We start from the raw sequence: 27,273 nt of genomic DNA, 5'->3' as shown, positions 1-27,273 counted from the left end.
ATACACAACAGCTTCGGCGCACAGACCACGCACCCAACCACCGAACCAACGCCCCCCACCACCACCCTCTGCAACTGGACCCCGGTCAGCACCGAAGACACCACCCGCATGATGAACACCATCCACTCCGGATCACCAACCGATCCCTGCCCCCACCACGTCTTCAACAAGGCAGACTCCATCATCGCACCCCAACTCCGGGACATCATCAACATCTCCTTTAACACCGCCACCTTCCCGGAGAGCTGGAAGCACGCCGAGCTCAGCGCCCTCCTGAAGAAACCAACAGAGGACCCCACCGACCTCAAGAACTTCCGCCCCCATCTCGCTCCTCCCTTTTCCTGCCAAAGTCATCGAGAAGGCCGTCAACAGACAGCTCGCCGCCTTCCTCGAGACAAACGGATCCCTCGACCCTTCGCAGTCCGGCTTCCGAGCCAACCACAGCACCGAGACCGCCCTCATCGCAGCCACCGACGACATCAGATCCCTGCTCGACAACGGGGAAACAGCGGCCCTCATCCTCCTGGACCTATCTGTGGCGTTCAACACTGTCTGCCACCGCACCCTAGTACAGCGCCTCAACAACAATCCAAGGGAAGGCTCTGGAGTGGATCATCTCGTTCCTCGCCGGAAGAACCCAGAGAGTCCGCCTCCCCTCGTTCAGATCCGAGGCCACCGAAGTCACCTGCGGCGTACCATAAGGATCCTCACTCAGGCCCACCCTCTTCAACGTCTACATGAGCCCCCTCGCAGCCATCGCACGCCAACACAACCTCAACATCCTCTCCTACACCGACGACACTCAGCTGATCCTCTCCCTCACCAACGTCCCCGCCGCCGCCAGAGCCAGCCTACACGAAGGGATGAAAGACGTCGCCGAGTGGATGAAGAACAGCCGCCTGAAACTGAACTCAGACAAGACGGAAGTCCTCATCCTGGGATCATCGCCCTCCGCCTGGGACGACTCCTGGTGGCCCCCTGCCCAGGGCACCACCCCCAAGCCAACGGACCACGCACGAAACCTGGGCTTCATCCTGGACTCTTCCCTCTCGATGACCAGACAAGTCAACGCCGTATCGTCATCGTCCTTCAACACCCTGCGCATGCTCCGTAAGATCTTCCGATGGATCCCCACCGAAACCAGGAACACAGTCACCCAGGCACTCGTCACCAGCCGACTGGACTACGGGAACACCCTCTACGCGGGAACCACTGCCAAACTACAGAAAAGACTCCAATGCATACAGAACGCCTCCGCACGACTCATCCTGGACATCCCTCGCCACAGCCACATCTCGACCCACCTGAGAGACCTGCACTGGCTCCCCGTCAACAAGAGGATCACATTCAGACTCCTCACCCACGCACACAAGGCTCTCCACGACATGGGCCCGAAGTACCTCAACAGCCGCCTCACTTTCTACACACCCACCCGCCAGCTACGATCGGCCAGCCTCGCCCTCGCCGCCGTACCACGCATTCGCAGAGCCACCGCTGGAGGAAGATCCTTCTCCTACCTGGCGGCCAAGACATGGAACTCCCTCCTCATTCACCTATGGCTGACCCAGGACCACCTCTCCTTCAGGAAACAACTCAAGACCTGGCTTTTCGAGCAGTAACGGACCCCTCCCCCCAGCACCTTGAGACCCTACTGGGTGAGTAACGCGCTATACAAATTGCTGATTGATTGATTGATTGATCGCGGGGGACGGACGTGAGCCAGGGGTGCGGAAATATGACCCCGAATTGCACCGGAGCCCGGACTGACTGGGGAGGGAAGGAAAGCAGAGATGCGGACTCCTCAACAGGGGAACCAAAATGGCGGCCGCAAACCTTCCGAAAATTTCGGATTCGGGGCGTGTTTTGGCGTTCTGAGTGACGGATGACGTCACAGGTGGAAAGAACGCAAAAAACATGCCCCTCTCCTCCAATGGCTGGCCTCCGTTTAGGAAGCCAGCCAATGGGGGAGAGATGGAGGAGAGAGGTGGGTTCAAGCCCCGTCTCTAAAACATTAAATCTCCGACCAAAGACTGCGCAAGCGCAGCCTTTAGGTCCTCGACCTAACAAAAATAAGTGCCAGGGCTCTCCTCAGGTCACCACAGCTTGCACCTCCCATTGCCACTGCCAGCGATGCCAATGACAGTACCTACACAACTCCTAACCATCACAATGCTACAAGTCTGACATTTCAGACTGTTCGAGGTCCCCATAGATGTTAGAATGGCTTAGGCAGCTGGTATTAGTTGTTTTTAATGTATATTGAATTAATAAGCAACTGTTGTTCTGCTCTTCTTTTAATTGCACAAACAGCGCAATCATGTGGCATCTGTTTTAGGTGCAGGAGTTGACAATTAAGTGCCGTGCCGAGCACTGGACACCTCGGCTCAAATTAAGCACTGCACCCAGCCCTTTATCAGCTTGTCACTTACTAGGTCTCCTAGATAGCTCAGATGTAATGGATTGAAATGCTTGAATTAATCAGACCTACTTGTGCTTACTCTGGACAGCATCCCATTTCGCTGTTTTCACATGTCTATGCAAATGCACAGCAAAATCTAGCATGTGCATATCAGTCTTGGCTTCGCCCAAAGGGAACAGTCCAAAGATTGTAAAAGTGTATGTTGAGGGTGAGGATGGGGTCTAGGGGCTCAGCAGCCAACACTGGAATCAGTGGACCGTGAGATGATCTCTATTTGGATGTAACATGTGCTTCTGGGCTAATCACTTTATGTGCCTGTGCTTAAATGGTAATATGTAAATGTGTAATTTGTAAATGTGCAGCGGCCAGGGCAGCTATATTTTGAGCACAGGGTTCATGGATCGATCCCGGGCTCCGGCAGCAGCTCAGCTCAGCACCATGTGACTCTGGGCAATAGCTCACTTCGGGCCAGATGTAGGAAGCCTAATACCGGTCGGTAACGGCCGAAATTACCGAAATTACCGTATTAGGCTTTTCAGATGTAGGGGCCTAATTTAAGGATTCGGTAATTTACCGAATCGGTAAATTACCGAATTCTTAAATACCGATTTGGTAAATTACCGAATCCTTAATGTAGGAAGCATTCAAGTGAGTGCTTTTCACTTGTAAGGATTCGTTATTTACCACCAACTACAAGTTGGTGGTAAATATCGAAAACCTTTGAAAAAGCAAATTTGTGCCTTTTTCAAAAGTGCCATGTGGCAGACATACATGCCCTAAGGGCATGTATGTGTTCCACATGTGCACCCATGCACTATTCAGGGTTGCAACAGGGTGCCAATGTGCCACCCTGCCACCCTTGAATGTGTTCCCCCATTACTGAATTGGTAAATACCGAATCGGTCATTCCCATTCATTCCAATGGGCCTCAAGGCCGATAGGAATGAATGGGAATGACCGATTCGGTATTTACCGAATCAGTACTTACTGAATATTACCGATTCGGTAAACTTTACCGTATACTTACCTACATACCATTTACCGATTCTAAAGTACCGAATCGGTACATTTCGGTATTTTACCATTGGTAAATGGAACTTACCTACATCTGGTCCCTAATTTCCACGATGGCCCCCAGCGCCTTGAGACCCGTAAGGGTGAGTAGTTCGCGCTTTACAAATATGGATTTAATATTTAAAAATGTAGGTGAAATGTAATATGTTTGTGCACAGGGCTCCCAGTTAGGTTTGTGCTATTTAAGTACACTTAAAGCACATGTCTCTGTTACTCACCTGTTTGGCTCTGTTATTCCTCCAAGTGATTATATTAATAAACCAGGATTACAACTCGATTCCTTCGTAGCTCTGGAGACTGAGCCAGATGGATTAGTCATGTCTTGCAGTGATTTGATGGATATTGTCAGGAACAATCCCCCTTTTATCCCAAGCTGGGATTGAATAACTCTGGTATGTGCCACCTCACTTACAGGGGTTTAGACTACTGCATTTGTTTATATATTACACTCTCCCGATGCATTCCTCGTGGTGACGCAATCCCTTCAGAACCCAGTCGCCCAATCGACTGCCAAGAAAAAGCCCTGGGAACATATTTCAGCTTCCCCGAGGAGGTTAGACTGGCTTCCAGGGAAACTCAGGCTCCGCCCACGACGTTATGATTCAGCAAACGTGTCTCTTTGATGGGGGCCAGGAGCAGCAAAACTCCTGGCCTGGAGCGCATGTGTCCTGCGGGGATGTCAGATATACTGGTTATAATCATCTTATTTTATTTTATTTTTATTTATTTTATGCATTTTTATAGAGCGCAGACTTTACCCAAAGGTGTCAGAGCGCTTCACAATAGGAACAGTAGTGAAACATGAGGAGAAATTACAAGTGAGCATGTTAAAAAAGCAAACGTTACGTTACATAAGGCAATAGTGACAATTGTGCATGTATGAAGAGCAAGCAAAATATAAGAGGTAGCAAACGATACGTTACAAGAGGAAAAAAGTGACATGTGTGTATTGTATTGTATTGTAATTAAACTTATAATGCGCGCAGCTACCCGCATGGGGTCTCCCGGCGCCAGCTAAAGGTAGTAGTGGTGGGGTCAGGCAGTCTTCACTGAGGGAAAAGCAAGGTTTTAAGCTTTTTAGGAAATTTCGTCAGGGAAGGCTCAAGTTTCAGTGGAGCTGGAAGAGAATTCCACAGTTTGGGGGCAAGACAGGAGAAGGAGCGTCCGCCCATTCTTGCCAATTTGAAACGTGGAATCAGGAAATTCCCTTGAGACGAGGATCTGAGAAGGCGGGAAGGAGAATAAGGTTGGACGAGAGACTGGAGGTAGGCTGGGGCTAGCCCCTGCTTGATCTTGTGCATAAAGCAAAGGGCCTTAAATTTGATTCTGCTTTCGATGCGGAGCCAACGTAGATCTTTAAGATAAGTGGAGATGGGGGATCTCCAAGGAACTTTGCAGAGTAGACGAGCGGCCGAGTTCTGAACAAGCTGGAGTTTCCTCTGAGACTCCGCAGTGACTCCAAGGTAAAGTACATTGCCGTAGTCCAGGCGCGAGATGACTAAGGCCTGGACTACCGTGCGCCTTGTCGAGACCGGGAGCATCCAGAGGATTTTGCGAAGCCACCCAAGGATGGAAAAACAGGTGGCTGCCACTCTGACTACTTGGTGCCGCATAGATAGTGAGTCTAAGAGAATAAGCACCGAGGTTTCGCCCTGGTCGAGGCGGGAACGCAAGTTCTCAGTAACCCCCAAAAGGGTGGTTTCTGTGGAAAAATGGGTGCGAAACCCAGATTGAGACGGGTGTAAGAAGCCTGTAGCCTCGATGTGGGAGGTAAGGTGAGTATTAATATGTGTGTAAGTTACAAAAGCGTACAAAGTATAAATAGAGGTATAATACTGCACTAAATGGCAGATATTCAAAACACAAGAACAAACGTTACGTTACATGAGGCAATGGTGGCAATTGTGCATGTATCAAAAGCAAACAAAATACAAGCATTTGCAATGCAATAGGTCTCGCAGCATTAAAGTTTGAGTTACTGGCATTGTAAATGACAATGCTTTGCATTAATTTTTTTTCTTGAATTTGCAATTGGTATAAAAACCTCCCGAGTTTAGGAGGGGTGAAGGAGTGGAGACCATCTGTGCAGGCATTACTTGAGGAAAGAAAGAAAGCACCATAGTCCATTAAAAAAAGTTCTGCAGGTGATCTAGAAAGCGTCAGTAGAGGCACGCACTGTAAACATCTGAGGGGGCCATGGGGGTGCGGGGGTCAGTCATCCGCACAAAAAGGACAAAAAATAGAAACTTCTACATCTCGAAAACGCTCACCCCTTAGAAATGGGTGTGGAAATAAGACACTCGCCTAGGCCATGGGTGCAATTTAGGAAATTGTGACAAAAAATAAAAACATATCACAATAGATTTTATGTAGTGCTTGACTCCCCGTCTTGTGGACTCAGCACTGTCTGTAAATGAACGTTTTTATTTTTATTGAACCTTATGATTGTTACTCATTGGTTTCACTTGCTTTTGGTTTCCAGCTCGTGGCTAGTTACAGGTTGCAAACAAGTTTCTGCAGCATGTACATTAACTCATTGAGCTATCCTACACACTAAATATAAAATGCAAAACAGGCAAAAGCGTGACTTGTCCCCGTAGTGTTAGTGCTATAGGAGCTCTAACACCCAAGGAACACGGAGATGGGGGTAATAAGGGGGCTGACAAGGAGTCAAAGCCACACGAGAAAAAATATACTAGAGCGACAACTCTTGTATGTCCTCGACATTAATTAATATCGGAAAGGGATATGGAATTCGAAAAAAAAACATTACATGTAAAAGGTGAACAGCAACTGGGAGATTCACGGAGGCGTAACAAATGGTTTTGGGTCATTTTGGTGTTGCTGAGACTCTGATATGAAGGAAACCACAATATATGCAATGCCGTTTTTTTAACAAATAGTATATATTGACCTGTGAAAGACGTGTGGATAAAGTTTGCAGGCAGGACAGCTCAGCTCAGCACAGCTGTTCCGAGACAGAACTCACGACTGTAGGGGAGTACTCAGAGTTACCACCTGTTCCCAAAGTCTTCCCAAAGTCCTCTCATTTACACAATAAACAAGCATTTATAAGACGGCACCAAGGATGTCCTCTGCGTGTAGCCGCACTATGCCCTCTGCCAGCAGCCCTTGCTATACCCCTCCGACCCCTTGAGACTGCACTCACCGTCTAGCCGTAGAGCCTTCGAGCCTTTTTCTCCTGTAAGTGCACACCAGCCACCCCCTCCCCCCGTGCACCCCTTACCGCCTAATGCACTTTTGGCCGCTCACAATTTTTACTACCTCACGTATTCCGTCCGCCCACAATTGTCACCATTACCTTTACTACCTCATGTATTTATTGCTTGCTCCCAATTTTTACCACCTCATGTATTTTGCTTGCTCACAATTGTCCCCACTACCTTATGTAACGTAACGTATGCCTTCGCAATCTGCTCTTTTGCAATGTTTCTCATTATATTTCACCCCTGCCCCCTTTCGTGAAGCGCCCTGACACCCGGGCAAAGTCCGCGCCACACAAAAATGCACAAACAAATAACCCCCTGACTTTCGTCCACGCTCCGTCAGCCCATCAGCCCTCCCGAATATCTTTCTTTTGACCCCCGCAGTCCGGGACCCTGCCGCCGCCCGCCCTGCGCCCATACACCTACGCACATCTCGGACCCTCTCCTGGCGACATTTGTAATTTTGCAATATCTGCGCGCGCATTCAAAACGAAACTTACCGTGGGGGCGGGACTTCCGTCTTGTGCGCGAAGCCCGCTCCCACGGAGTTCCTGGTCAAGAGCAGTGCGTGATGCGGGGCTCCCATGCCGGAGAGCCCCGCGGAGGCGACAGAACACACTGGATTAGCGGTAAGTGGGCCTTGGGGTGCGCTCGTGTGTGTGAGTGTGTGTGCGCGCGTGTGTGCGTGTATGTTCGCTCCTGTGTGTGTGTCTCTGTACAGCGGGGGGAGGGGGGAGTGTGTGCTTCCCAGGAGACAGCCAGGCCGAGCACGGCACGTGCCAGTCGGCGCGTGCCACTTTCAAATCGCCTCCAAGGCAATGCGCGCGGCCAGGATTGTCTCCTGGGAAGCTCACATGCCGACAATAGGGGCTCGGCGGAGACGCGCTTCGCGCGGCTAGCCGAGACCTAACAAGAGGTAGCAAACAATACATTACAAGAGGAAACGTGACGTGTGCATGTTACAAAGGAGTACACAATACAAGTAGAAGTATAATACTGCAATAAATGGCAGGCTCTCAAACCACAAGAACTCATTGGGAAGGCACTTCTATAGTCATGTAGAACAGAATTTCCTATAATGGAAGGACTTGCTTCGGATAATAGAGAGGGCGTGAATTCAATTTGGAAGTGTCTTTGAGGTCAGTTTTGAAGGCCTGCGAAGAGGTGGTAGTCCGGAGCTGAGGCATAAGTGAGTTCCAGATTCTCACCGCGTTGCCTGAAAAGGATTGGGCCATCGACCTTTCCTTCTTGAAAGTGGGAGGTTCAAGCAATAGATTTTACGCATTACATGATGGTCTAGAGCCTCCAGAGAGTTTCAGTCTGTTCACCAGGTAGCGAGGAGAGGAGGAGTGCAAGGCTTTGTGGGTGATACAGGCAGTCTTGTAGATAGATCTTGCCTCAATGGGAAGCCAGTGGAGGGTTATCACAGGTTATCACTGTCCAGAAAACCCAACATATTAGGAGCAGAAGAGTTGTTTTGGGCCCTTCCATCCTTCTCCAATAGAAAGCAGCGCATAGAAGCACCCCACGATCCTGCGCACTTAGGAAGAAGCGCCAGGCTGAAGGTCTGCTGCACATCATGAGAGCTAGTGTAGCCCCCCCAGGTCTTCCCTCAAGCGTTATGGTCGACGGAAGCATGGCTGGGGCAGATGCCCCCAACTGAGGACCAGTTCTGTAAGACAGTATGGGCGTCTTCAAGGCACGCTGGGAATCCTTCATTGGTGTGTTTTTATTTTATTTAAGCACTATACCTCCCTTTTGCTCTATGAGGTTCAAGTGAAACTGTTTCATTTCAGTTTAACACGTTTAACCAGCAGATATTTATTTAATTTATTTGTTTAGGAATTTATTAAGAGCACAGCTACCCCCAACGGGGGTGTCCCGGCGCTGAAGCATACTGCTGAAGAGATGTGCAGAGGGAGGATCTATGGGTTGGTGAACAACCAGGTCTTTAAAGCATGTCAAAAGATGGGTTCAGACTCAGAGGAATGGAGAGAGAACGGCAGGGCGTTCCAAATTTTGGAGGTAATGACCGCAAAGGCTCTGCCACCCATTCTGGTCTTGCAAAAACGTAAATGTATCCCGATTACCACCTTTCGCGGCCAATGGTACCAGTCAAAAACACTGCTAAACTGGCAGGAAACCTCTTTCATTAAGGCTGAACGGTTGCCCACATCAGTGCCTAATTTTATGGTGGTCCACCCGCACTTATTTTCCCGCATCAGACATTTACCAAGTGCAAGAGAGAGAAAAACACTCAATGGGGAAAGAGAGGGGGAAAGCAGAAGAAAAGGGAAAAAGCAGGAACCTGCAAGAGTGAGAAGAAGGGGCAGGGAGTGTCTGGTAGTGAGTGCCTTGACAGGCCCACCAGCACTCATGTTTCAATTTCAGCCAGAGGAACAGAGAAAATAACAGAAAAGGGGGAAAGAAGGATGAAGAGAATAAAGGAAAAACAGTAGCAAAGGGGAAAGGAGGGTTGGAAAAGAACGTGCAAGAATAAAACAAAGAGACAGGGAGTGTGTGCTGGTGGATTGAGGAGGCATGAGGTCGAGTCGAGTGTATACAGCTGTGGTATTCGGCACGCTGACCTTCAATAGTGGCGACCAGGGCTCCTGAACAAAACTTTGGCCCCAGCACTTATTCTTTTACAAATTATGCACTGAAAGCTTTCTTTATGTAACTCTACATAGATGTACCTTGAAAGTATATATCTTCAAAGTACATAGATATTGAGTTAGGAATAGTAAATCTATACTTACCGATATGCACTGACCTTCTCGATATTCCGGCATACAACCCTAGCTAGGATTCAATCTAGTGCCATGCAGATCACAGTAGACACCAGCAATGAGACCCCTCTGTGCCTTGTTGAGCGTGCCCTGCCTCTTTGGAATAGATAACTAAGGACTGTGTGTAACAAGCATTGGGAAAGCCAATAGGTCTCACCTGGACTGATAATGAAGTCGACCAATAAAAATCAGTGGGTGGTCTCTAAGCCCACTAATAGAAAACAAAAGGTCTCGAAGAGACTGCTCATGCACTGTCTGGACAAGAACTAAAAAGGAGCCTAGCTCCAAGTGGATTTAAGACTGCGCAGCCCTTGTATTGCACACCAACATTTAACCGTATGCGTGCGGGCGGAATTCCGCTCGTACGCTGAGATTTTTTAAAGCGCATGTTACGTGACGAGCTGGGCTCGTCATCAGTGTGCCAGGAGGCTACCTCATGACGAGCCCAGCTCGTCATCAGCGTGGAAGGGGTTAATTGCACCGGCCCTGGGCCTCTGAGCAGAGTTTTGGACACTGGCGCTCATTCTTTTACAAATTAAGCATTGTACATTAAACAATGTGTCAGCCATTTTACCACTTTGAATCATATTCGCCTCCCACAAGCTTTGAATGGGAAGGTCAAATGTTGGGGCTAGGCTCCTTTTTAGTTCTTGTCCAGACAGTGCATGAGCTGTCATTTCAAGACCTTTTGTTTTCTATTAGTGGGCTTAGGGACCACCCACTGATTACTATTGGTTGACTTCATTGACAGTCTAGGTGAGACCTATTGGCTTTCCCAATGCTTGTTACACACAGTCCTTAGTTATCTATTCCAAAGAGGCAGTGCACGCTCAACAAGGCACAGAGGGGTCTCATTGCTGATGTCTACTGTGATCTGCACGGCACCAGTTTGAATCCTAGCTAGGGTTGTATGCCGGAATATCGAGAAGGTCAGTGCATAACGGTAAGTATAGATTTACTATTCCTAACTCAATATCTATGTACTTTGAAGATATATACTTTCAAGGTACATCTATGTAGAGTTACATAAAGAAAGCCTTCAGTGCATAATTTGTAAAAGAATAAGGGCTAGATGTAGGTAAATAGGATTTACCGATTCTAAAATACCGAATTTTACCGATTCGGTATTTTAGAATCGGTAAATGCTGTGTAGCTAATAATTCGGTAAAAATTACCGAATCGTTAAGATTCGGTAATTATCGAATCGGTAATTACCGATTCGGTAAACTAGGGACAGAATCAAGGGTGGCAGGGTGTCACTTTGACACCCTGTTGAACCCATGAATAGTTGTTGTATTGCTTTATTTCGATATAAAAACATATCATAAAAGCATTGCATTACAGTATAACAATTTGATAAAAACATTTGACATTTAGCATTAAAAAAGGAACTTCAAAATCAATTTAGCAATACAAAAATAGAAAACCTACAGATCAGCATAGCTTTGCAAGGATAGGTTATTAGCCAGATAATAAAACTCATGCAAGTAAAAAGGACTCTACTGAATTAATAGCTTCTTTGCAGACCTTATTCGCCGGACCCAACCCAAGAATTTTGCCATACAGCAGGCAAAAAAGGGTCGGGCATCAGAACATAGAATGCGTAGGGCTTCCAAGTGTGATCTGGTACCCAAGCTCCTACATAGTGGCTTGAGCCATCTCGACCTGGGGGCCGCATACGCATGACACTCGAACAGCAAATGGGCAATAGACTCTACCTTTGAGACACAGAAGGGGCAGTATGGTATGGTTTGCAATGGTGGTTTCCAGGTGGAGGTAAACAGCCCCACAGGGAGGACTCCCACCCTGAATTTGAAATACAATGATCTGTCTCCAGGGTTGTGGATCAGGTCCAGGTAAGATTCTCTAAGTGGGAGCTCCTTAAGTAAGAGAAACTGAGCAGCAGATTTACAAAGGTTTGGGTTGCACCTTCTCACGTTAGCCACCCACAGCCAATAAACCTTCTTGCTTAGGAGGAGCTGTTTTGTTAACCCAAGCATCGCCTAGACCCAATTCATAAAGGAGCCGCTTAACCTCCTTGAGCCAAGTTACTTTATGCCAGCTCGGAGAGGATAGGAGTTCTCGTAGGGCGTCGGCATAACTGCACAATTCTGGAACATTCCATATCCTTGCCCACAATAAGAGGGGACGAAGCCTAGCTTGCTCACCTATAGGGTATGTGCCTGCATCAAGCAGGAGGGGGAGTGTAGGGGTACTGTGGGGTAACTTCATAAGATCTTTACGGAAGTTATTTTCGAGGCAGGTTAAACAATCAACTCTCTGTACACCCCACAGTTCCGCGCCATACAAAGCTGCACTCACCACCCTTGCCCTGTAGATATCCAGAAGAGCCCCAATAGGTTTAAGAGATGAGGCACGTTGTTCTTTGAGCAGAGCCCCTGCAACCCTCTTATGGGTCAGAAACACCTTTTGATGGTGTGCCTTCCAACTCATGGTGTCGCAGAGTCGTATACCTAAGTAGTCAAACTCTTTGACTCTTTCGAGTGGAACAGAGTCCAGAGCAGGGGGGAAGACAGATTTCCTAGGGGGGTTAATGACAAGGAATTTGGTCTTGCTTATATTTATGGAAAGGCCCCTGTTGTCGCAGAAGCCCTTGAATCTAGAAAGCAACTTTTGGATGCCCGATGGAGATTTTGAGATCAGAAGGGTATCATCAGCAAATAGGAGCGTTGGTATCTTCCTACCAGCCAGGGAAGGTGCATCAGATGGTTCCTGAAGAAGATGCTCCACCACTCCGTTCACATAAAGCGAGAACAGGGTGGGGGCCAGCACACAACCCTGGCGGACGCCCCTATCTACAGGGATACGAGATGTTTTTCCCCCTGGAGACCCCATCTGATCTGGGCAAAGTTGCTTTCGTGGAACTTAATAAGCAGGGCCAATAGATAAGGGGGTATACCCAACCCGTCTAGGACTTTCCACAATTGGGCCCGCGGGACCAGGTCGAAAGCAGTTCGCAGGTCTATGAAGACTAAATACAAGCTGCCTCCTCCCAGTACCACCACTTTCCAATATAGCATTAAAAAACGGAATGTCTGCTCAATTGTGCCTGTCCCTGATCTAAAACCCGCCTGGAAATCTGACAGAACCTGATTTTCCTCCACCCACTGCAAGATCCTACCAAATACCACATTGCCCGCAACTTTTTGGGTTGAATCAAGCAGGCTAATTGGGCGATAATTAGCTGGGTCGTCCCGACAACCTTTCTTAAAAATAGGGACGACCTCTGCGCCCCGCCAGGAGTCAGGGAGAGGGGCTCCCAGGACAGCTGCATTCAAAAGTGAAGCGATTAATCTACTCCACAGTAGTGGGTATAACTTCAACAAATCACCCGGGATTCCATCTGGGCCTGCAGCCTTATTGGTGACAATGCACTTAATCGCCCATTCAACTTCCTTAGTACTAAAGGGACAGTCATTAGTTGTGGTAGTGGCTATGGCAGGGGGACTGATCAAGGGACCCTTGCTTGGTTGGGGTTCACCCAATGGGACAGAGTAAAGCTTGGAAAAGTGAACAAACCAAACGTCACCAGGAATGTTACAGGTAAGTTGTAAATCGATGGGCTTGTTCCTAGCTCTCAATAAATCCCAAAACCCCTTGGAGTCTTTCATAGAGCTCGCCTCCGATAGCTCCCTCCAAAAGTTATAGTCGTGTGCCTCCTTGGCCTTTGCCACAGATTTCTTGTAAAATTGCCTCGCAGATCGAATGTTGGCTGTGTCCTTGGTCTTCACAGCAGAAATGAGTTCCCCCTTGGCAGCCCGACATTCAGTAGAATACCACTTATCTCTTGACTTAGAAGGACCTTTCACTGGGAGCCTCACACTGGTATGGGGAATAAAAAACAAATCACTTATAGCAGCAGTAGTTTCTGTAAACATCGTTATAACAGCTGCAATGTTAGTTCCCGGTTCGTCAAGGCGTAGACCCACCGCTGTCATTATGGACCCTGCTTGTGCCATCCTTTCCTCATCCATTGCTGCTTTAGCCCATTTCAAACGCCTGCCACAGTTGGAGGGAACAACTTCGTGGGATGTTTTCCACAAGTGGGCAGACTTAGCTGGCTTCCTAACATGCCAAGGCGGGATGAGGGTTAGGGATAGGGGGTTGTGGTCACTATCACAGGATGCTATGACTTCCATGTCTTGCAGGAATAGCCACAGGTTGTAGTTCAACATGGTGTAGTCTATTCTGGAGGTGCATCCCATTCTGTTATAAGTGTGGACACCCATAGGGTCGGATTTAGATCGACCATTGGTTGGTCTCAGATCGTATTCCATACAGAGTGCGTTGATATCTATCGCACTCTGGGTCCATTTTCGAATTGGATCAAGGGTCAGAATAGGGATGCCTCTCCTTGTATCCTCATCCCATGAGTCGAGAATGTCCTCCCTCGCGAGTGGCTCAAAACAACAATTAAAATCACCTGCAAGGAGCACATAGGAGTCAGTGCTACAGGCACTTAATTCACCATTTAATCCTGTGGCAGGTAACGACGATGCCCCACCCCTAGCCCCCCTTAGATAGAGATTAAAAACCTCTAGCTTCCTTCCCCCTTGGCAGCGTATAGATATCCTCTGGAGGTCTGGGGAATGAGTGAACTTTTGGCTTACGCTTAGACCAAGTGCGATGCTAACCCATATTAGAAGGCCGCCGGACGGGCGACCTTTGCAACCCAAAGGTTGGGAAGCTGGAACAAAGTAGGTTGTAAATCCCACTCTGTGCCTGGGTTCAAGGCACCAGGTTTCTTGCAAAAGGCAGATGTTATAGGAGTCCAAAAAAACATTCCACTCAGGGATGTCGAAATTACGGGCAAGTCCTGCCACATTCCAACTTAAAATTTTTATCAGAGGATCACCTGGGGTAAGCAGCCTTGGCGAATTAACAACACCGTCCGGGATGCATGCAAGGGTAGCCGGCCCTACAGCCGCTATGTTTAACCTTTGCGGAGGCTTGGTCTGCTGTTGGTTGGGAGCCCTTATAACACCAGTTGAGTTCTCATCTGAGAAAGGATTCTGAGTGGGTAACAAGGGGGTAATAGGGGGTGAGACCAGCAAGTGCACTGCAACATGGGATTCTGGGAAAGTTGAAGTGGGCAATCCCTCCTCTATAGATGAAGCATGTAGAATTTCTTCCAGAACTGGGTAGGTGGTAAGACTATGATCAGTCAATGCAAAGAGACTATCAGTGGGCCCTCGGGCCTGGGGCAAGGAGGCCTTTGCCACTACATTAATGGTAGGTTGCCTTGCGAGTCAGTCTACCTCCTCAAGGCCACCAAACCTATTCGAGGTAGAAAGGCCATTCCAGCACGCAAAAGGATCTTGATAGTTAGTGGGGTGGCTCCTCCATGCGTGACGCTGTACCAGGGACCAATCATCTTCCCGTGTGTTTTTGGGAGGTGGCGGATAGAAGAAAGACAAAAGCCTGGGTATAACACGAGAACCTTCGCCAGTGGGGCAAGAGCAAATGTGGTGTGCTGTATGTGGGTCCTCGAAGGTCACCACTATGCAGTCCCCAACCACGGTTTTCTTTGTAGGGCCCACCCAGGGGACACGACGCACCATCAGGACTCTGCTCTTCCGACCATTGGGAATTGGGCGGTTCGCATTAAGCCAGTGCATTATCTTATTCTTCAGGGACCAGTGGTTCTCGTAATGACAGTTTTCGATCTGGGAAACGCCCGTCAAAACAACCACATAATCGTTGGCCTCTGGGGGAAGGTCGATGTAACCCCCTCTAAAATTATTCTTGACAGAAGGGCCCCGAAAGTGTTGGTGGCGAGCTTCACTAGGGAGAGGTCTAAGAGGAGGGCCTGTAATAGGCTTTAAGGGTGGTTGGGGGGAGGGACGAGTGGGAACCTTAGGTTTAGGAACAGCGGTAATTTGGTTCACACCCAGGGTTCGCGGCTTGGGAACCGGGCGTACAGGCGCTGGTACAGGGGGAGGGAGATGTGATGCTTGTGAAGTTGGGTCCTCTACCCCGAAGCCCTGGTTTTCAAGACTTCTCAAGCCAAGAGTGGCCAAATCAATGATGCTTTTTTCCATTTCCAGCAAACTATTTTCGATGCATGAGAGTCTAAGAGCAAGGGGGGAAAGAAGTTTCTTGAGTGTTTCCCATACTATACCTATAAATTCCCCATCCTTCCCTTCCCGACCCTCATCATGTATGCCCCCATCCTGTACAGTGTTAGTAGTAGAAGCAGGATCTGTCCCCTCGATGACCCCCTCTCGATGTGACTGTTCCCTAGGGATAGTCCCTTCTGTTGCATTAGGTAGTAGTACACTGGGCAATTTCAATTTCTGAACCACCGCAACTCTTGCCTTCTTACGATAGTAAGTATACCGGGAAGTCCTTTTCCTTTTGGGTAGGTTACCCTTACTAGTATTGATCTTTGATGAGTTAAAAATTACTGGGGCGGGGAAGTTAGAGCTGGCATCCTGTTTGCCTTTGTGTGATTTTAAATTTACCTGGGTAGGAAAATTAATACTGGCATTCTGCATGGAAGACATCACAGGCGAATTCGGATCACCTGCGTCGACAACTGGCCCTGGGGCAGGAGGTTGTGAAATCGGAACCTGATGGACTTCTGCCTGCAAGACTAGAGAACTGGAAGTGGCGGGTCGCTCCGGGGTAACAGCAGTAGCTATGTGGCCCAGTGAGGATTTTTTTGAGACTGCAATAACCTCCGATAATCTTCTTGCGGCAGCCAATTCTAGAGAGACACGAGTCTGCAATTTGGAAATTTCTTGGTCAATCGCAAGATTAGTACGAGTGATGAAATCATCCATGGGACCACTGATTGATGGGCCTCCCTTAACGGCCTTGCTACGAGTTAACCTGGTGCACATAATTAGACAGGAACAGGGACCAGGGTAAACCTCCTAGAAATGCAAAAGATCACAAATTAGAACCCAGTTAGTCAATTTTTGAGAACTGGGCGAAAGAGGGTGGGCCAGTCCAGTCCTCTCAGACCTCGAACGGCCTCAAACGGCCCGCTCTTAGCCCGGTCTTGTCCCGGGCTGCGTCCCGCGCTGCGGGAGTCTAATTATGTTATATAGGAGGCGTGGTGGACGGTGGGCGGGCCAGCGGGGAGAGCGGACCGGATGCAGTCTCCGTGGTCTCGCAGGGACTCCTGGATGCTGGAGTCCCCGCACGCTCGCAGCCCCGCCGAGCCTCTACCCCTTACCTCCGCCTTGCTGCTCCTGTGACCCGGTGAGTGGTACGCTGCGCACACCTGCGCGAAGCGGCACCCGCGTAGCGGGTGCGGCGAGGAGTAGGCTGGATCGCCCTCAAGGTCCTGCTGCGTCTGTTAACAGGTGAACTATGCCGGTGAAATGAAGTAAAGAGCCCCAACAGGTGGTGGTGGAAGTCGCCTTTAACGGCCTCAGGCGGACGGGGGGCGGGCCAGCAGGGAGAGCGGAGCGGATGCTGTCTCCGTGGTCTCGCAGGGACTCCTGGATGCTGGAGTCCCCGCACGCTCGCAGCCCCGCCGAGCCTCTACCCCTTACCTCCGCCTTGCTGCTCCTGTGACCCGGTGAGTGGTACGCTGCGCACACCTGCGCGAAGCGGCACCCGCGTAGCGGGTGCGGCGAGGAGTAGGCTGGATCGCCCTCAAGGTCCTGCTGCGTCTGTTAACAGGTGAACTATGCCGGTGAAATGAAGTAAAGAGCCCCAACAGGTGGTGGTGGAAGTCGCCTTTAACGGCCTCAGGCGGACGGGGGGCGGGCCAGCGGGGAGAGCGGACCGGATGCTGTCTCCGTGGTCTCGCAGGGTCTCCTGGATGCTGGAGTCCCCGCACGCTCGCAGCCCCGCCGAGCCTCTACCCCTTACCTCCGCCTTGCTGCTCCTGTGACCCGGTGAGTGGTACGCTGCGCACACCTGCGCGAAGCGGCACCCGCGTAGCGGGTGCGGCGAGGAGTAGGCTGGATCGCCCTCAAGGTCCTGCTGCGTCTGTTAACAGGTGAACTATGCCGGTGAAATGAAGTAAAGAGCCCCAACAGGTGGTGGTGGAAGTCGCCTTTAACGGCCTCAGGCGGACGGGGGGCGGGCCAGCGGGGAGAGCGGACCGGATGCTGTCTCCGTGGTCTCGCAGGGACTCCTGGATGCTGGAGTCCCCGCACGCTCGCAGCCCCGCCGAGCCTCTACCCCTTACCTCCGCCTTGCTGCTCCTGTGACCCGGTGAGTGGTACGCTGCGCACACCTGCGCGAAGCGGCACCCGCGTAGCGGGTGCGGCGAGGAGTAGGCTGGATCGCCCTCAAGGTCCTGCTGCGTCTGTTAACAGGTGAACTTGTGGGATAGAAGATTAAGTCACAGCGTGTTTTGGGGTCTGCAAACGTCCTTTTATGGGCCAGGCTGCGGTGACAGTTTGACCGCTAAGCCCCAATCAGTCACTGCAGTCAGCCTAATGTCCGTTGGCCGGTATCCATCCTTCAACTCAGGTCACTTGGCGATAACTTCATCGCTTCCGGGTCGCGGTGGCATTAGAACCGAAACCACTCTCGGCCGAACACGCTTTGGGAATAGTGCTTGTGTGCACATGTGGCACACATACATGACCTAAGGGCAGGTATGTCTGTCACATGGCACAGGTGTAAATGCACAGATTTGCATTTACAGAGGTATTCGTTATTTACCACCAACTAATAGTTGATGGTAAATAACAAATCCTGTAAGCACAGAAGCACTCTTCAAAGTGCTTCCTACATTTCATTTACCGATTCGGTAAATACCGAATCGGTAAATGATGATTCGGTAAATACCGAATCGGTAAATTTGCCACCTACATAGGAAAAGCCTATTACCGGTCGGTCGGTAATGGCCTTCCTACATCTGTCCCTAAGTGCTGGGGCCAAAGTTTTGTTCAGGAGCCCTGGTCGCCACTATTGAAGGTCAGCGTGCCGAATACCACATCTGTATGCACTCGACTCGACCTCATGCCTCCTTAATCCACCAGCAGACACTCCCTGTCTCTTTGTTTTATTCTTGCACGTTCTTTTCCAACCCTCCTTTTCCCTTTGCCACTGTTTTTCCATTATTCTCTTCATCCTTCTTTCCCCCTTTTCTGTTATTCTCTCTGTTCATCTGGCTGAAATTGAAACATGAGTGACTGTGGGCCCCACCAGCAACCACCGGCGCGAATTAAGCCCTGCCTATCCTTACTCGTATGGAATGACCTTCTCATTGTTTTGTTCCTCAATATTTTGGCCATGATGTTTTGGTAGTGTGATGTTTCTGCTCTGCAGTCGATATTTCGGTGCACAACCATGGCTAGGGCATCTCCGTCTTTGATCCTTCTGATGCTGATAAATTGAGTATCAATAAGTTATTTTTTTATTTAGCACATCAACAACAAAAACACCCTGGCACATGGGTGCAATTTGAGGTGGTGTGCTTTCAAAAGTTCATAAGCAGCCACAAACTAATATATCAGAAAATGTAACAGATTTTCGTTCCATTGTTGCAGAATGTGACACAATATTTACAAGAAGTCGCTCTCCTTTCGAGTTGCGCACTTCTCTCGGGTACTCGACGGAGCTGCACGACTTCTGCTTGTATTTCTGTTTCAGCAGAACTCGTTTCCGGAACGCGATTCACCACTACTTTCCCTCTGTCTCTCCTCACCTTCTGCCCTCCAACTCTCTCTCATCACTTACTCAACACTTCATTATTCTTCAAACTCCACCTTTCAGCACTGCCTCTCATCCTCCTCTCGACAGCTGTCATCTCCCTCACACAGCACAGCACTTCTCCCTCTCTCTGCTCAAGGCTTTCTTCTTCTCTCTCACCCTTGTCTCAAGCACTCCTCACCTCCTCCTTCTCGTCTCCCACCTTACTCTCCTCTGCTACGTCATTGCTCTCTCTTCTATCCTTAGCTCTTGCTCTTCATAGCATTTTTCCTCTACACTTCATCACACCCCTGCCCAGGGGCGGCTCCTCCATTAGGGCGGAGAAGTGTCGCCCCACTGCTTTCTCGTAGTGTGAGAAGCAGAAACATAATTGTTTCTGCTTCTCGCACAGTGAGAAAGCAGAAGTGTTTGGTTGGGGCGGGCAGGTGGGCGGGTCTGCTGGAAAGCCGGGAAGGCGTGGCTAGCCCAATGCTGTGGGCCCTGACTGTTCGGTTGGCCCTCTGGGGGCGACCCAACTAGTCATGTGCACTCTCCCTTTTCTCTATGTAGGCTGGGTGCCATCCCTACCAATCACAACGCTGCCATTGAAGCATTGTGATTGGCTTAGGCTAGGGGAGGAAGGCAGCCTTCTTCCTGTTCCTTACCGCGGGACCCAGCCAGGATCTACAACGGCAAAGGACCCGGGAAGGTAAGTTTCTTTAAAACATTTTTAATGAACCCACGCCTCCCTGCGCGACCCACCCACGAGCCATGCTGGCCGCAACTGCAACTGACTTTACCTCCTCTCATCTGGTTCCAAAGTCTCCAGATCTGGCCCTAACACCCCATCCTCTATCCCTTTTTAGGTATCGGACCATCGCACTGCGTAGCAGTGGGCAGAGTCCGAAGATTTTATGTTTTTGAGTTAGGGGGGCTTGAACCCGCCTCTCTCCCCCATTTGCTGGTTTCCTAAACGGAGGCCAGCCATTGGAGGAGAGGGGCATCACGCCATTAAAGCCCCCTCTCTTTCGGATTCGGGGGCGTGTTTTTTGGCGTTCTTTCGCCCTGTGACGTCATCCGTCACTCAGAATGGCAAAAACAAGCCCCCGATTCCGAAAATTTTGGACGTTTGCGGATGCCATTTTTTTTTTGTTGTTGGCAGGAACAGCCTCGCTACTACTCCCGGTAAGTTTTCTTTTCTTCTGCCCCCTGATTGTTGCGTTTTTTCTTGCCTTCTGCCCTAACCTTGACATGGTTCAATGAGCCCTTTGGGTCTCTAGGCCCCGCTGCCACTGCACGCTCTCCGCCAATGGTAGCCACGCCCATGGGCCCCACTCGTGAGGTATGCCTGCGCCTTCTTTAAGACAAGGTGCAGTCCGCTCAGCTGGCGACTCTGGCCCAGTCCCTTGGGCATCACGGTGACCTGCCACACTTCGGGGTACACTTGGCTGGCCGGCGTCACCAGCCCGTAGTCGGGGTCCTCGGTGGTGGCTCCACAACTGCTGCAGGGCCCACCGGCCTCTGGGCTGCCGCCCTCCCTGCAGGCGGGACAGCCCCCGGCTCTGCCCTGGCTTAGCAGCTCGCTCAGCGCCTGGTACCAGCCCTCCTGCTCTGCCCCGCTATCCGCGGCCATGGCCAGGTACTCGTCGGGGGTGTAGAGCGCTAAGAGGTGCCGGTGCTTGGCGTCTGCGCGCTTGTTGACGCTCAGGCAGGAGGAGTCGAGCACAACACTGCACTTGGGCGGCTTGCTGCGCCACTTTTTTTCGCTCTCGAGGTACTCCAGCCGGGCAGGCTCCCGGCCCCAGCAGCATGAAGAACCGCTTGTGTCCGTGCTTCTGCTTGCGCAGGTAGCCGCTCTTGCGCACGCTCTGCTGGCTGCTGCCGCTTCCCTGCGACTGGGCGGGCGACCCCACTGCCGGGGTCTTTAATGGTGCAACTAGCGTGTGCCCCCGAGGATTGGGAGCCGGCTCTGCGGGGGTGCTGGATGCAGGTGCTCTGCGGGCTGTGCGAAGCCTGGTCCCGGCAGGCTGGCGCGGAGCTGGTGTTGGTAACAGTTTGACAGTAAATAACACGCCGTACAGAGGGAGTGAGCTAAAGAGCAAAACAACATGTGACGTGGGAAGCCTCCGGGGGTGAGGGAAATCCGCAGTGTTATTCTTCTTCTCGTTTTCTGTATTCTATTTGCTATAAACGTGTAACTCTATAGTGATAGTCAAGTGGTGGGGGACACACATGATACTAAATAGTGACCTGTTCGTCATCTATTTCCACCCCTTGGGAAATGGATTTACTTGAAAGTGCATACACGCCGAAACTCCCCAATTTTAAGCCTATGGCTGTATTTTACGTGTCTCGCGCCTAAAATATCTGCACCGATATGTCAACAGGGACCATAAATACCGATTTTTATTTCAAAACCACCCCAGTAACATGTTATAAATGTTGGCACGTATTAAGGTATATCATGTGACAATAGAGGTTTGAGAGGGGAGGTCTTAGTGCAAACATTTTAGGTCTGGCATATTTTTCTCCTCAGCAGGCAGGAGTCTGCAAAGGTACAGAGCAGTGGCGGGCTGTACTCCCTCTCTCTCTCGCCTCCGCGCACCGGAACGGCCCTAACATCAAATACTAATTAATATGGCTGTAAAGGGGGGCTTCCCTTGTCAAGGTGTCGCGCACCCCGGGAGTCACCGGGTCTGAGGGGGAATGCGTAGTAGACTCTGGGCCCACCCCCTGCTCTCATGCTTCTCCCGATTTGGAAATCCGCAGTGTTTACCCTGCGCGTCTGTGCCGGGTTATTTTTTTTTCGTAGCAACCAGGACCCCGCACGCTCAGCAAAGCAGAGAGGCCCCTGGAGTTTGTCTTTCCAGTCTTTAAATTCGCAAAAGAAAATAGGTCCTGGCCACTCTGACCACTGCTGGTAATGGACGAGCAGACGCTGCCCGGAACCGTCGCTTTCCCTTAACGGAAGCGGAGGTGCTGACGGCAGCGTGCCGGGTACACGCAGTCACTGTTACCTGCGGCGCTGAGTCAAGGGCCCCGCTGGGAAAGTGCTTAGCACAAACACGGCCAAGGAAAAGCACACAAGCCAGTACCGGGCCCTGTACTATAAATAGTTCCTGTGACGCGCGTTCTTGTTCCCAGTCTATTGTGCCCGGAGCGTGATTTTAAAAAGGGAAACGGTTGGAGCAGCTCTGCTGTCAGCTGTCCAAAGCGCTTGTGCGGTCTGGCAGCTCACCAAGCGCTATTCTGACTCCTGGTCTACTTTTTGGGTGAAAGCACAAAAGATGGAACTAGAATGCATTTATTTCATTGAGGTTTTCTTGAATGTGTTCTTCACCAGCTACTTTCTGTTCTGTACCCTAACTGTAATTAACACAGCTAGTGGTCGAGCGCCTCTTTTGCTAGGGATGGATCTTCGAACGCATAGCACACATAGGACACTTTCTGCCTTTTGCAGTTGATAACAACCAGAATTCTTACAGTGAAAAGGAAATCTGCAGAGTAGGATTTGTAGATTCTGCCCTGGCCAGGCAAATACAGCCAACGAGTATACATATTACATTACATACTTCATTTCTGTTGTTCGAATTAAAGTTTTGCCAGCATTAGCTCAGCAGGCTGTGTAAATCTGCTTAAAAGGTGCATGTATACATGTAGAGTAACAGAGACGGTATACAATGCTATATTTACGTTTTAATTTCAATTGTTATAGAGTGCGGTTCTGATGCAAAATACTCTGCCCGCATATTTCACTGTATTGAAGGAAAGCGCATGGGTCATATATGCAAACTACTCGCATAGACACGTTATGACATAAAAAATCAAAACCCCAAGAGCAGAACGCTCGCAGTGGTGTTGATCAGAGGTACAAGGAGGTGTGTGTGTGGGGCTCTGTGTGTGTGGCTCTGTGTGTGTGTGTGGCGCTCTGTGTGTGTGGGGGCTCTGTGTGTGTGTGAATGGGGCTCTGTGTGTGTGTGTGGGGCTCTGTGTGTGTAGGGCTCTGTGTGTGTTTGGGGCTCTGTGTGTGTGTGGGGCTCTGTGTGTGTGTATGGGGCTGTGTGTGTATGGGGCTGTGTGTGTGGGGGGCTGTGTGTGGGTGTGGGGCTGTGTGTGGGGCTGTGTGTGTGTGGAGCTGTGTGTGTGTGGGGCTCTGTGTCTGTGTGTGTGGGGCTGTGTGTGGGGCTGTGTGTGTGTGTGGGGGGGCTCTGTGTGTGGGTGGGGCTCTGTGTGTGGGTGGGGTTCTCTGTGTGTGCGTGTGGGGCTCTGTGTGTGGGTGGGGCTCTGTGTGTGTGCGTGTGGGGCTCTGTGTGTGTGGGGGGCTCTGTGTGTGTATGTTTGGGGCTCTGTGTGTGTGTGTGGGGCTCTGTGTGTGTGGGACTCTGTGTGTGTGTGGGGCTCTGTGTGTGTGTGGGGGGGGGGCTCTGTGTGTGTGTGTGGGGGGGCTCTGTGTGTGTGTGGGGGGCTCCGTGTGTGTGGGGGGCTCTGTGTGGGTGTGTGTGTGGGGGGCTCTGTGTGTGTGTGGGGCTCTGTGTAGGTTGCTCTGTACGTTTGTGTGGGTGGCTTTGTGTGTGTGGCTCTGTGTGGGTGTAAATGCATTAGGCCATGCATTTGCGAGCGATTAACCTATTGGCATTGTAAATGACAATGCCATTTATTTAACGATTAAGCTATTGGCAATGTAAATGACAATGCCATTTATTTAAGATTTTTAAAAAAAGAAAAAAAATTCATGAATAATGCCAATAGCTCTACCTTTAATAATGCCGAGACAATTGCATTGTAAATGCTTGTTCTCTCTTCTGTCCTTTCACTCCTTTTCCTCCCCTCGGCATGTCTCTCATCTTTTCCCCCAGCTACCCCTCCCGCCTCTTTCTCATCCTTTCAGCCTACTGCTCTACGCTTTTTCTTAGCCTCCTTTCTCTCTCCCTTTTATCCCCTCTTCTGCAGTTCCTCATTCTCTGCCCCATTTGCTCTCTGACAGGTCAGAATCCAGCTGAGCTTTTCACCAGTGTTGTGTAGTGCAACACCCTGGCTTGTATTGTTTTATCTTACCCACCATAGCCTGCCCATTGGAGACCCCTCCTGTAGGGTTGTATGACGGAACCCTGCAGGCATTTACCACCCATGCCTTTATCACACAGCTAGTACCCTGCGTGTGATGTTACCAGGCGTTACTTTAGCACACACGTCACCACAAGACAACTTTTCATTTTTTTCTTTTAAACGCATCCCATTTTCCTTTAAGGAAAGCGGGCGGCACTTGAAAAAAACAGTGGCTTTACTTAAAAAGCAAACACAGACATGGTGGTCTGCTGTCCCCACCAAGCCACCATCCATGTGATATTGCCCATTTCCAATAGGTGACTAATTGCGACCTGCCTCATGAATATTGATGAGGTAATTTGCGACCCCATTGGGAATTGCTAAATATGTCTGAGACACACTAGTACATTCCGTTTTGCGAGTTGCAAATTGTGAGTAGCAAAAATACCGCAATTTGCAACCCGCAATACGCAATGGTCGTACATGTGGTCACTGGCAATTTGCGCAGAATCACAGAATATTGAGGCAACACCGAGACTCAAACTTGACTCCCCAGTTCTGAGGAGGGCATCTCTGCCCTAGGGCCACAGCCTTCTTTCTACTCCCATCTCGGGTGACCAGGTATAAAAAAATAAAAACTGCGACATTTCACTAAAATAAAAGAAGGACTACCATTTTCCAGCAACCAAGATGCACAGAATGGTTGGGTGCATCAACATAGAAAAACAGACGAGGCACTGAGGAAACAAATAAAGTGCAATTTCCAAACCCATTATCACACCTGTTAATTAAATTGCTTTCTGAGGACCGCTGCTAACCGGTTTTGCTTTGAAACATATAAAAACTTCCCTCCCTCGGGTTTCAATAGACCCTCTCTGGAAACCTTGAAATGACCCTGGTCACCCTACTCTCATCCAGTATCCTGCCTGCCTCGTTGCATTTAGCCATGCTTCTGTACAACATGGCTTAAAAAAATAAACATTGACAAAGCCAATAGATCTTGAATAGACGAGACGCATTGGCTTTACCAATGCTTGTTTAATTTAGCAGACACACAGCTCGTGAAGGCTTCATCAATAATGAATGTTGCCCGTGCACGTCTCAGGAGGCTCCGAAGCAGGGAATGCAAAGCTCAGCTTCTGGGGGTTTTCAACACCAGAGAGCTGTCAGTACAGCGTGTTCTCTGCACTAATCATGCGCCTTTCACACTCGGCAACACTGGGGCTGGGAGCAGGCCGGGCTCCTCACCCACAATGCATTGGGAAATGAGCAGTGGTAGTCATCCCACGTGGCTGCTTGCCACGTGTTTTGTCTTAAGTCAGGCTTGACACACCAGCCAAGTTTTTGCCTTCCGGGACCCCTTCAAAGTCTGGCCCTTCATACAGTGCGTGCCATACAAAGGTTTGTGTTCTAAGTCCACTTGTAACTGCCCAGGTCAAACAGGATTACTGTAGAAGCCATCCCAGAGCCATTGGATGATCATCCAACTACTTTAGAAGTCATTTTCACATCTTCAGACATCATCAAGCTCTTGAAGTAATCAGCAATGCTTAGAAACTTGTGCTTGATGATTTGAGGATGACTTGAAAATGAGTGTTTGATGACTTCACAAGGTGTGACTATTCCTGCTGACTTGAGGATGACTTGAAAATGAGTACCCGATTACTCCTCTAGCTGAGGTTGTTCCTGATGATTTCAGGATGGCTTGAAAATTAGTGACTGATGTCTTCACAAGATGAGTTTACTCTTGACGATTAAGACTTTATTAAAAGAAACCCTTTTTCGCAACGTTGGAATAACAAAAGATTACAAAATAAAAATCAAACTTTAATTTTTTTTATCTATTCTTTGCTGTTTGCATGCTGCTCCTTCATGTCGGTTTAGAGCTCACTGTGCCATATTAGCAGTATTGTAGTTTATGAACTGTAAGTAACAAAAGTATTTCTGTGACAAAAGAAGTAACCTACTTAACTGGACTATCAGATAAAATACAAATTTGTGAGCTGCATGTTCCGTGTTTTATTTTGCAGCAGACACATTGATCCTCAATGCTACTTTATGAAGAATGAAAACTGGGACTAGACAATACCTAGAACTCTTCAGCAAGTGGTTTAACCCTCAAAGTTGTGTTACTCTGGTTAAGGTGCTTGCATATTAATGGACACACAAAGAATTCTCCAGCATGTGCCTAACCCCAGTGAGATGTTTAAAATGCAGCCTGTTTGTGACCAATCAAATAAGGAAAAACAGATTTATTGTCACATTTATACTTGGTGCCAGTTACAGATAAGCACTACATGTGTTTCACAAACTCTGCTCTTTCAGGAATATATTAAAGCCGAGGGGGCGTGGCTTGGCGCCGTAGGTAATGGCAGCGCCTGAGTGAGGCTCCGGCAGGACACCGGGAGAATTCCTTTTCTCCTCACCAAGTTCCTGCTTTGAAGTCCTGTACGCTCGTCGGAACACCTACGCCATGCAGAGGAACCTCCGTGGACCTTTTCCCGACGTCGGAGGCAGAGATATCAATTGTTTCGCCTTCAGGGACGCTCCGGTGTTCGTGGCCGCCATTTTGCGGCTTTAGTCACGGAGCAGTCCTCTGGGGAAGGCGCCTGTGGTTTCACACCAGCGTAAGCGTTTCTCCTCATTATGCTTACAGACCGCGTCTGACTCCCTTTCCAGGACCGCGCTGCATGTCTCGCCTGTTCTGCGCCCTCTGCTGGCAGCAACAATTCTCCTCACACAGCGAGGTCGCCATCTTGCGCACTCCGGAGTATTTCAGCCTGGAAAGCGGTATGTTTGTCACGCTTTCGTTTCCCCTCACGGCTTGAATTCTCCTGCCTTTATTTCCATCTAGATACTTTTTGGAACGATTTCTTGTATTTGTTTTACACCAGCAGGCACCAGTTCTTACGTTTCTATGGGATGTAATTCAATGTTGCAGACGCCTCATTCCTGCCTATTACTAATTTTGGTGACGCACTAGTGATGTGCACTATTTACAAGCTTGCGGTTTGGAATTTCTCCACATTTCTGCTGAGCATTATTTGTTTTTCAGTCTCTCATGACATTTAAAGTAGAATTTAATTTTCTTATG

This window comes from Lissotriton helveticus, chromosome 11, assembly GCF_964261635.1.
Source record: "Lissotriton helveticus chromosome 11, aLisHel1.1, whole genome shotgun sequence".
Classification (NCBI taxonomy): domain Eukaryota; kingdom Metazoa; phylum Chordata; class Amphibia; order Caudata; family Salamandridae; genus Lissotriton; species Lissotriton helveticus.
This window is presented reverse-complemented; position numbering follows the sequence as displayed.